Below are 12401 nucleotides of genomic sequence, written 5' to 3' on the forward strand. Positions count from 1 at the left end.
TTTCCAATGAGTCAACTCTTCACATGAGGTGGCCAAAGTATTGGAGTTTCAGCTTTAGCATCATTGCTTCCAAAGAAATCCCAGGGCTGATCTCCTTCAGAATGGACTGGTTGGATCTCCTTGCAGCCCAAGGGACTCTCAAGAGTCTTCTCCAACACCACAGTTCGAAAGCTTCAATTCTTCTGCACTCAGCTTTCTTCACAGTCCAACTCTCACATCCACACATGACCACTGGAAAAACCATAGCCTTGACTAGATGGACCTATGTTGGCAAAGTAATGTCTCTGCTTTTGAATATGCTATCTAGGTTGGTCATAATTTTTCTTCCAAGGAGTAACGTCTTTTAATTTCATGGCTACAATCACCATCTGCAGTGATTTTGCAGCCCCACAAAAAGATGCTAATAATTAAGCCATATTTTTATCTCTCATTCTACACAGAGAAATAGATGGGAAAAAGTGGAAACTGAAAGATTTCATTTTCTTGGGCTCCAAAATCACTGCAGACAGTGATGGCAGCCACGAAATTAGAAGATGCTTTCTCCTTGGAAGAAAATCTTTGATAAATCCAGACAGCATATTAAAAAGCAGAGACTTCACTTTACCACCAAAGGTCCATCTAGTCAAAGCTATGATTTTTCCAGCAGTTGTGTACCGATGTGATAATTGGTCCACAGAAAAGGCTGAGCACTGAAGAACTGATGCTTTCTAACTGTGGTGCTGGAGAAGACTCTTGAGAGCCCCTTGGACTACAAGGAGATCAAACCAGTCAATCCTGAAAAAAAAAAATCACTCCTAAATATTCATCGGAAGAACTGATGCTGAAGCTGAAACTCCAATACTCTGGCCATCTGATGTGAAGAACTGGTTCATTGGAAAAGATCCCAATACTGGAAAGATTGAGGGCAAGAGAAGGAGGCAACAGAAAATGAGATGTTTAGATGACATCACTGATTCAATGGACATGAGTCTGATCAAGCTCAGGGAGATAATGAAGGACATGAAAGCCTGGTGTGCTGCAGCCCATGGGGTCACAAAGAGTCAGACACAATTTAGTGACTGAACAACAACAACTGTACAGCCACCTCTCCTTTAGCTCATCATTCAAGGGAGAACTGTGTCCATCCCTTGACTCCATGCTATACCCCTTTCTAAACAGTGTCATTGAGATCACTGATCAGCTAGATTCATCAAAAAGGACACCACTTCAAAACCAACCCAAACCCAGGTATTCCAGCAGTCCCAGGAGGAACATATGACAGAGAGAAATGAAACTGCAGATTAGCCCATTTCCAAGTAATGGAATTAGGGAGAGGAAGGAAGATGAAAAAGGAAAAAGTAAAATCAATGTGGTTAAAACCATATAAATGAGCCACGGAGCCACGTCACTTCAATATCCTCTGCTTCATTCAAACAAGCATGTTTGCCAAGTATATGCTCTGTCAAAGGCTTTGTACTAGGTACTGAAGATACTAACTGTAAATTAGAAAGTACAGCTGGGCTATTAAAAATGAGTATATGGGCAAAAATACTGTGGTTGTTAAGCAGATGCCTACGTGATTCCATAAGTCTCGTTTTAACTTGCTGAATTTTATGTAAATATATGGCGATAATGAAGAGATGCCTGAGAGAGCTGGGACCCGAATCATGGCTCTTTGCCATAAAACAAAACCTTTTCTGTATTCCTTTATCTGCTCTTTGCAGAAATGAGGCTTTCCATCCAGGAAAGATAATGGGTGGCATCTGTTCTTTTCAGGAACTATTTAACAAAGATTTTGTTCAAATTCAGAAAAAATATAAATGCCCAGACTTACTCTATTCTAGTTTGTAAAAATTATACACTAACACCAAATATGAAGCATGATCAACTAAAGTTAAGTTCTACCAGCAAAAAAAAAGATGTTTGTTAAATAGTATCTTTAATATAAGAATAGGCAGCTTCAAATGTTTATGGAGCTATAAATCAGTACCCCTAAGACTTTGCTTAGGCAACTTGTTTTGGGTAGCTTGGTCCCTCTATTAGCTGCAGGTGCAATGTTTGCACCTGCAGCTAATTGCAGTCATAATTAGACCATTGTGGGAATGATTAGACACTTAATTTTGAGGATGCAAGTGACTGGCCCATAATTAGCCCTGGCTAAAGTGTTTGTACCACATGAAGGGAGCCTGTGCCCAATTCAGTCAAACTTTTTTTTTTTCCATTGTGCACTTCTATTAATACATCCTCTGTTTTTCCTTTACAAACAGACAGAAATTAGGGGAAATAACTGGTCATGCAGTGGTAAAATATGTGTGATAAGAATAACCAAACTGAGTGAAAATGAAACTGTATTGACAAAGATACAAATAAGGTCAGTAGCAAATGTATGAATATAAACCAGAAACTCTGTTGAAGGAGTTTCTTCAAACAATGAATTCTTTAGTTACGTCTACCTTGCCAAGCTAGCAATTTATGATAATGGCACAGAAATCATTAGGTGGGTGTTTTTTACCTATGGTATGTTCATCCTCTTGAATGGAGAGGTTCTTAGGAATTGGTGTCAATACTGAAGTGACATCCAAATGGACTCTACTTCCAGACTCTGACTTTATCCCCCAAAACTACCATTCTCTTGGGTACCCCCTCACTAGCCATCCATGTATTAAAAATAGAGATATTACCTACTTGGGTATAAGAAAAGCTAGCTCTTTCAGTTAGCAGTTCAAAAGTGTCCAGAGTTAATTCAATAACCTTTCTTAAACTACAGGTTAGGCTTGAGAAAAGAAGATGTGTTTTTGAGGTGTTATTTTTATTTGATTCTTACAAAATAAAAGATTTTTCTTTGAAAAAATAGAAGTTTTTCAAGCATATTTTTTACAGTTTACTAAATGCTATATAAACCTTAATGTTCTGTTTCTTTATTGCTCTACTAGAAAAATAGAACAGAGCCAAGGTCATATTATTATAGATAAAAATATCCTTTTCAGTGTAAGATAAAACAAATGCTCTTAACTTGCCTTCCTTATCATTTCATCTTATTGAAAGACTTACAGTTCATCCATCTATTGTTTAAAATATAACTATATCTTAAAATGGAAATTTCCGCATGAAAATGTCATGCTCTTGCTCAAAGAGACAAGTCAGTCTAATATATTCTGCTGCAGACTTTTTTAACTAAATCATTAATTGGTTTCCAGAGTGCCTGAATTTACTGGCTGAAGTTTAAATGCATCCTTAAAATCAACTGAGAGGAAATATAAAAAATGTAGAGACTCTTTATCATTCCTTCAACTGCAAGACCATTTCTAAGTTAATGCTGTGCAGCATAACTGCTGGTTACATAAGTTCTATCTATAAATTATTAAGTGCTGTAGACAGTAACACTAAAGCTTGTCCAAATGGAAAGACGCAGTGAAGTTCAGCCATTTCTATGACTACAAACTAGTGATCCCTCCTTTGTTATGGCCACTGCACACGTGTCAGGAGGATGCTGTCAGGGATTTCATATCACCCTGAACTGCAACCTTTGCATGGTACTATCCGCAACCAAGTGACCTGCTGCAGCTCATTAAAGTTAATGTAATGGATCATTCCCTTCTAATTGTAATCATCAGCAAATTAGACTCCATTCTAGGCTAACCAGGCAGCAGGGAAGAATGTGACCGAGTAGAATGCATGAATAACTTTGGTCTTAGCCACGTGCCTTTGTTCAACACAAAGGACAACAATGCACACGATGAGGGGGCACATACAGAAATTCCATTATCTGCTAGAATGTGCTTTATTCACATCACTGCAATGGAACCACAGAAAATTTAATGCTTTTTTCAGAGTTGCCCCTCCATCCCAAAGCAGAGACAAGAGGAGAGAAAATGACACAAGCAATCCAGGGGAGGTTGCTATTTGGCTTATATTGCCATCATTGCCTTTTTCCTTCAGTTGACGTCTACCATTCTCATACATTAGAGGTATCATCCAAACATGCTGTAATTGTAAATTCTTTGGAAAACCCAATTCTATTTTATTGATTTTTTTTTTCATTTAAGAAATGATATACGGAAACAGAATACAGAAACATACGTTAAGGGCAAGCCACAGAGTCCTAGAATTAATCAAAATAATATATGTAGAATTTTTGATCTAAGAGTTACTACATCAAATACATTTGTCACTAGAATATCATTAATATAAGTCTTGTGATTGCACTGTGATTATTAAAGTTTCCTAGCATTTGTAATGTTACTAGAAATTGAAGGTTAAAGGGTAATCTCATTAGTCATGACATCATGTGAAGGATTTTCTAACCTTATTGGGCTAAGCAATCTCCAGAGAAGAGCAATTTTGGCCTAAACAGGAAAGGTGGTAGATATGGCGGCAGAATTTATTAGCCCGGTTAGCAAAATGAGCCGTTCTACCTCTCCTATGAGGGTTCATACGTTCAAGAAACTTCAAAAAAAAAAGGATGTGAAAAAATTAGGAAACTCCCATAATAATTCCTGTGGTACATAAGTTAAAAAATATGCCTTTAACACAATCATATAATAAATATTTGCAAGGACCATGGTTCTCAAAATATGATTCCTCAACCAGCAGTATTGGCATCTCCTGAAAGCATGCTAAAAATGCAAATTCATAGCCCACCTTAGACCTATTTAATCAGAAACCCTGGTAGTTAGGCCTGGCAATCTGTTTTACTAAGACTTCAAGATGACTATGATGCAGGCTAAACTTTCAGAACCACCATGTTAGAAAGCAAAAGAGAGTATAAGTAGTCTGCACACAGTAGTTTAATGTTTGAAGAAAATTATTTTGGCAAAATAATTCAAGGAAGTAAGTTACCTAAGAATATATTTCCATAAAATATTATACATACTTGGGTATGAATAATAAATACATGCGTATGTACATAGCCACAGTTATACACACACAAGCACACACACAATTTGATTGTTACTTAGACTGATATAGTATGCTGTGCTTCCCAAGCATAATACAAGAATCCAAGAGATAAATAGTTATTGCTATGAGAATAACAATTATCTTTGTCTTATTTACCATTACCTCCATACCTTCAGTATCTGCAAAACCTGGCATACAGGGGCTGTTCAAAAAATACTAAGTGAATGACTCAATGCTATTTAGACTATCTCTACTTGAGAGTTCACATATTTGTCATATTAGAGTGTTTCAGTAAGTAAACTTTGAAAAACACTAGTAGGAACTAGAAAAGAATGTACATTAGACAAAACCAAAGTAAGAATATAAAACAGTTAATGATTATCATCATGATCAAATTGTAGATTATGTCATAATGAATTGTAAAGGGTCTTTTGTAAAAGATTTTTATAGAAAGGGAGGAGTAAAATGATCTCTATTCACAGATGACATAGTTTGATATATATATAAAATCCTAAGGAATCCACAAAAAAAGAGAGCTCTTAGAACTACTAAACAAATTCAGTAAGCCTGCAAGATCAATACACAAAATTAATTGTATTTATATACACTAGCAATGAAAAATCCTAAAATAATTATAACAAAACAATTTCATTTCCAATTAGAAGCAATAAGAATAAAACAAGAAGGAATAAATGTAACCAAAAATTTGCAAGGCTTATACACTGAATACTATAAAACATTGCTAAAAATAAACTACAGAAGACCTATATAAATAAAGATATCTCATGACAATTCAGAAAATTTAACATTGCTAGGATGGCGATATTCCCAAAATGATTTACAGATTCAATTCCTATCAAAATCTCAGATGATTATTTTTAATTTTTTATTTTATATTATAGTATAGCCAATTAACAACACTGATAGTTTCAGGTGCACAGCAGAGCAACTCAACCATATATATACACGCATCCATTCTCCCCCAAACTTCTCTCTTTCAGGCTGCCACCTCATCTTGAGCAGAGTTCCCAGGAGGTCCTTACTGATTATCCATTTTAAATAAAGCAGTGTGTACATGTCATTCTCAAACTCCTATCTCTTCCACCTACCCTTCCCCTCTGGTAACTGTAGTTCTCCAAGCCTATGAGTCTGTTTCTGTTTTGTAAAGAAGTTCATTTGTATCATTTCTTTCTAGATTCCACATGTAAGGACTAGCATACAACTTTCCCTTTCTGTGTCTGACGTTTCATTCAGTATGACAATCTCTAGGTCCATCCACGTTGCTGCAGGTGGTTCATTTTCTTTAATGTCTGAGTAATATTCCATTGTAGACATGTCCACATTGTCCACATCCATTCCTCTGTTGATGGACATTTATGTTGCTTTCTTGTCTTGGCTATTGTAGCCAATAGCTGCAGTGAATATTGCGGTGTATGTACCATTTTGGAACATGTTTTTCTCTGGACATATACCTAGGAGTGGAATTGCAGGGTCAGATATTGGCTCAATGTGGTCCAGTGGAGAAGGGAATGGCAAACCACTTCAGTATTCTAGCCTTGAAAACCCCATGACCAGTATGAAAAGGCAAAATGATAGGATACTGAAAGAGGAACTCCCCAGGTCAGTAGGTGCCCAATATGCTACTGGAGATCAGTGGAGAGATAACTCCAGAAAGAAAGAAGGGATGGAGCCAAAGCAAAACAATACCCAGCTGTGGGTGTGACTGGTGATAGAAGGAAGCGCCAATGCTGTAAAGAGCAATATTGCATAGGAACATGGAATGTTAGGTCCATGAATCAAGGCAATTCGAAAGTAGTCAAACAGGAGATGGCAAGAGTGAATGTCGACATTCTAGGATTCCACAAACTAAAATGGACTGGAATGGGTGAATTTAAATCAGATGACCATTATATCTACTACTGCAGGCAGGAATCCTTAAGAAGAAATGGAGTAGCCATCATGGTCAACAAAAGAGTCTGAAATGCAGTACTTGGATGCAATCTCAAAAACGACAGAATGATCTCTGTTCGTTTCCAAGGCAAACCATTCAATATCACAGTAATCTAAGTCTATGCCCCAACCAGTAATGCTGAAGAAGCTGAAGTTGAACGGTTCTATGAAGATCTACAAGACCTTCTAGAACTAACCCAAAAAAGCTGTCCTTTTCATTATAGGGGACTGGAATGCAAAAGTAGGAAGTCAAGAAACACCTGGGATAACAGGCAAATATGGCCTTGGAATACTGAATGAAGCAGGGGGAAGGATGATAGAGCTTTGTCAAGATAACACACTGGTCATAGCCAACACCCTCTTCCCACAACACAAGAGAAGACTCTGCACATGGACATCACCAGATGGTCAACACTGAAATCAGACTGATTATATTCTTTGCAGCCAAAGATGGAGAAGCTCTATAAAGTCAGCAAAAACAAGACCGGGAACTGACTATGGCTCAGATCACAAACTCCTTATGGCCAAATTCAGACTTCAATTGAAAAAGTAGGGGAAACCACTCGACCATTCAGGTATGACCTAAATCAAATCCCTTATGATTATACAGTGGCAGTGAGAAATAGATTTAAGGGACTGGATCTTATAGATGGAGTGCCTGAAGAACTATGGAATGAGGTTCGTGACATTGTACAGGAGACAGGGATCAAGACCATCCCCATGGAAAAGAAATGCAAAAAAACAAAATGGCTGTCTGGGGAGGCCTTACAAACAGCTGTGAAAAGAAAAGAAGAGAAAAGCAAAGGAAAAAAGGAAAGATATAAGCATCTGAATGCAGAATTCCAAAGAATAGCAAGAAGAGATAAGAAAGCCTTCCTCGGCAATCAATACAAAGAAATAGAGGAAAAGAACAGAATGGGAAAGACTAGAGATCTCTTCAAGAAAATTAGAGATACCAAGGGAACATTTCCTGCAAAGATGGGCTTGACAAGGGACAGAAATGGTCTTGACCTAACAGAAGCAGAAGATATGAAGAAGAGGTGGCAAGAATACACAGAAGAACTGTACAAAAAAGATATTCAAAACCAAGATAATCATGATGGTGTGATCACTCACCTAGAGCCAGACATCCTGAAATGTGAACTCAAGTGGGCCTTAGTAAGCATAACTACGAACAAAGCTAGTGGAGGTGATGGAATTTCAGTTGAGCTATTTCAAATCCTGAAAGATGATGCTGTGAAAGTGCTGCACTCAACATGCCAGCACATTTGGAAAACTCAGCAGTGGCCACAGGACTGGAAAAGGTCAGTTTTCATTCGAACCCCAAAGAAAGGCAATGTCAAACAATGCTCAAACTACCGCACAATTGCACTCATCTCACATGCTAGTAAAGTAAGGCTCAAAATTCTCCAAGCCAGGCTTCAGCAATGCGTGAACCATGAACTTCCAGATGTGCAAGCTGGTTTTAGAAAAGGCAGAGGAACCAGAGATCAAATTGCCAACATCTGCTGGATCATCAAAATACAAGAGAGTTCCAGAAAAACATCTATTTCTGCTTTATTGACTATGCCAAAGCCTTTGACTGTGTGGATCACAATCAACTGTGGAAAATTCTGAAAGAGATGGGAATACCAGACCACCTGACCTGCCCCTTGAGAAACCTATATGCAAGTCAGGAAGCAACAGTTAGAAGTGCACTTGGAACAACAGACTGGTTCCAAATAGGAAAAGGAGGGTGTCAAGGCTGTATATTGTCACCCTGCTTATTTAACTTATATGCAGAGTACATAATGAGAAACACTGGACTGGAAGAAGCACAAGCTGGAATCAAGATTGCCGGGAGAAATATCAATAACCTCAGATATGCAGATGACACCACCCTTATGGTAGAAAGTGAAGAGGAACTAAAAAGCCTCTTGATGAAAATGAAAGAGGAGAGTGAAAAAGTTGGCTTAAAGCTCAACATTCAGAAAATGAAGATCATGGCATCCAGTCCCATCACTTCATGGGAAATAGATGGGGAAACAGTGGAAACAGTGTCAGACTTTATTTTTTGGGGCTCCAAAATCACTGCAGATGGTGACTGCAGCCATGAAATTAAGAGACGCTTACTCCTTGGAAGAAAAGTTATGACCAACCCAGGTAGCATATTCAAAAGCAGAGACATTACTTCGCCAACAAAGGTCCATCTAGTCAAGGCTATGGTTTTCCCAGTGGTCATGTATGGATGTGAGAGTTGGACTGTGAAGAAAGCTGAGCGCTGAAGAATTGATGCTTTTGAACTGTGGTGTTGGAGAAGACTCTTGAGAGTCCCTTGGACTGCAAGGAGATCCAACCAGTCCATTCTAAAGGAGATCAGTCCTGGCTGTTCTTTGGAAGGAATGATGCTAAAGCTGAAACTCCAATACTTTGGCCACCTCATGAGAAGAGTTGACTCACTGAAAAAGACTCTGAGGCTGGGAAGGATTGAGGGCAGGAGGAGAAAGGGACGACAGAGAATGAGATGGCTGGAATGCATCACCGATTCAATGGACATGAGTTTGAGTGAACTCCGGGAGTTGGTATGGACAGGGAGGCCTGGCATGCTGCAATTCATGGGGTCATAAAGAGTCGGACACAACTGAGCGACTGAACTGAACTGACCTATGATTATAGAAAAAATGAGAACAATCTTGTAAAACTGATATTTTACCACTTTGGATGCATACAATGTTGTATCCTTTTCTTCTCCTTACATTTTAAAATAATATTAAAAAACATGGATCTCCTGACTATAAACAACAGACTGGTTCCAAATAGGAAAAGGAGTTCGTCAAGGCTGTATATTGTCACCCTGCTTATTTAACTTATATGCGGAGTACATCATGAAAAACGCTGGACTGGAAGAAACACAAGCTGGAATCAAGATTGCTGGGAGAAATATCAATAACCTCAGATATGCAGATGACACCACCCTTATGGCACAAAGTGAAGAGGAACTAAAAAGCCTCTTAATGAAAGTGAAAAAGGAGAGCGAAAAAGTTGGCCTCAAGCTCAACATTCAGAAAACAAAGATCATGGCATCTGGTCCCATGACTTCATGGGAAATAGATGGGGAAACAGGGGAAACAGTGGAAACATTGTCAGACTTAATTTTTTTGGGCTCCAGAATCACTGCAGATGGTGACTGCAGCCATGAAATTAAAAGACGCTTACTCCTTGGAAGGAAAGTTATGACCAACCTAGATAGCATATTCAAAAGCAGAGATATTACTTCACCAAAAAGGTCAGTCTAGTCAAGGCTGTGATTTTTCCTATGGTCATGTATGGATGTGAGAGTTGGACTGAGAGGAAGGCTGAGCACCGAAGAGTTGATACTTTTGAGCTGTGGTGTTGGAGAAGACTCTTGAGAGTCCCTTGGACTGCAAGGAGATCCAACCAGTCCATTCTGAAGGAGATCGGCCCTGGGATTTTTTTGGAAGGAATGATGTTGAAGCTGAAACTCCAGTACCTTGGCCACCTCATGCGAAGAGTTGACTCATTGGAAAAGACTCTGATGCTGGGAGGGATTGGGGGCAGGAGGAGAAGGGGACGACCGAGGATGAGATGGCTGGATGGCATCACGGACTCGATGGACGTGAGTCTGAGTGAACTCCGGGAGACGGTGATGAACAGGGAGGCCTGGCGTGCTGCAATTCATGGGGTCACAAAGAGTCAGACACGACTAAGCGACTGAACTGAAGTGATCTCTTCAATAAAATTAGAGCTACCAAGGGAATATTTCATGCAAAGAAGGGCACGATAAAGGACAGAAACAGTAAAATTCTAACAGAAGCAGAAGATATTAAGAAGAGGTGGCAGGAATACCCAGAACTATACAAAAAAAGATCTTAATGTCCCAGATAACCACGATGGTGCAATCACTCATCTAGTGCCAGACATCCTGGAATGCAAAGTCAAGTGGACTTTAGGAAGCATCACTACGAACAAAGCTAGTGGAGGTGATAGAATTCCAGTTGAGCTATTTCAAATCCTGGAAGATGATGCTGTGAAAGTGCTGCACTGAATATGCCAGCAAATTTGGAAAACTCAGCAGCAGCCACAGGACTGGAAAAAGTCAGTTTTCATTCCACTCCCAAAGAAAAGCAATGCCAAAGAATGTTCAGACTGCCACACAACTGTACTATTTCATATGCTAAGAAAGTAATGCTCAACATTCTCCAAGCCAGGCTTCAACAGTACATGAACCGAGAACTTCTAGATGTTCAAGCTGGATTTAGAAAAGGCAGAAGAACCATAGATCAAAGTGCCAACATCCATTGGATCATATAGAAAACAAGAGAATTCCAGAAAAATATCTACTTCTGCTTCATTGACCATGCTAAAGCCTTTGACTATGTGGATCACAATAAACTGGAATATTCTTAAGGAGATGAGAATAACAGACCACCTTACCTGCCTCCTGAGGAACCTGTATGAAGGTCAACAAGCAACAGTTAGAACCGGGCATGGAACAACAGACTGGTTCCAAGTTGCAAACGAAGCACCTCAATGCTGTATATTGTCATAACCCTAACCCTGCTTATTTAACTTATATGCACAGTACATCATGCAAAATGCCAGGCTGAATAAAGCACAAGCTGGGATCAAGATTATCAGGAGAAATATCAATTCAATAACCTGAGAAATGCAGATGACACTACCTTAATGACAGAAAGTGAAGAAGAACTATAGAGCCTCTTGATGAAAGTGAAAGAGGAGAGTGAAAAAGCTGTCTTAAAACTCAACATTCAAGAAACTAAGATCATGGCATCTGGTCCCATCACTTCATGGCAAATAGATGAGGGAAAAAATGGAAACAGTGACAGACTTCATTTTGTTGGGCTCCAAAATCACTGCAGATGGTGACTGCAGCCATGAAATTAAGACACTTGCTCCTTGGAAGAAAAGCTATGACAAACCTAGATAGCATATTAAAAATCAGAGACATCACTTTGCCAACAAAGGTCTGTATAGTCCAAGCTATGGTTTTTCCAGCAATCATGTACAGATGTGACAGTTGGACCATAAAGAAGGCTGAGCACCAAAGAATTGATGCTTTTGAATTGTGGGGATGAAGATGATTCTTGAGAGTCCCTTGGACTGCAAGGAGATCCAACCAGTCCATCCTTAAGGTAATCAATCCTGAATATACATTAGAAGGACTGATGCTGAAGCTGAAACTCCAAACCTTTGGCCCCCTGATATGAAGAACTGACTCACTGGAAAAGACTCTGATGCTGGGAAAGATTGAGGTCAGGAGGAGGAGGGGATGACAGAGGATGAGATGGTTGGATGGCCTCATGGACTCAATGGACATGAGTTTTAGCAAATTCTGGCAGATAGTGAAGGACAGGGAAGCCTGGTGTGCTGTCGTCCATGAGTTCACAAAGAGTCAGACACGACTGAGCGACTGACTGAACAACAATGATCCTACAATCCTACTCCTGTAGGACAGTCCTGCTTCTATTCAAAAAGACAAATGCACCCTGAGACTTCCTTGGCAGTCCAGTGGTTAACACTCTGCACTTCCAATGCAAGGGGCCTGGGTTCAA

Source organism: Ovis canadensis, chromosome 9 (assembly GCF_042477335.2).
Source record: "Ovis canadensis isolate MfBH-ARS-UI-01 breed Bighorn chromosome 9, ARS-UI_OviCan_v2, whole genome shotgun sequence".
Classification (NCBI taxonomy): domain Eukaryota; kingdom Metazoa; phylum Chordata; class Mammalia; order Artiodactyla; family Bovidae; genus Ovis; species Ovis canadensis.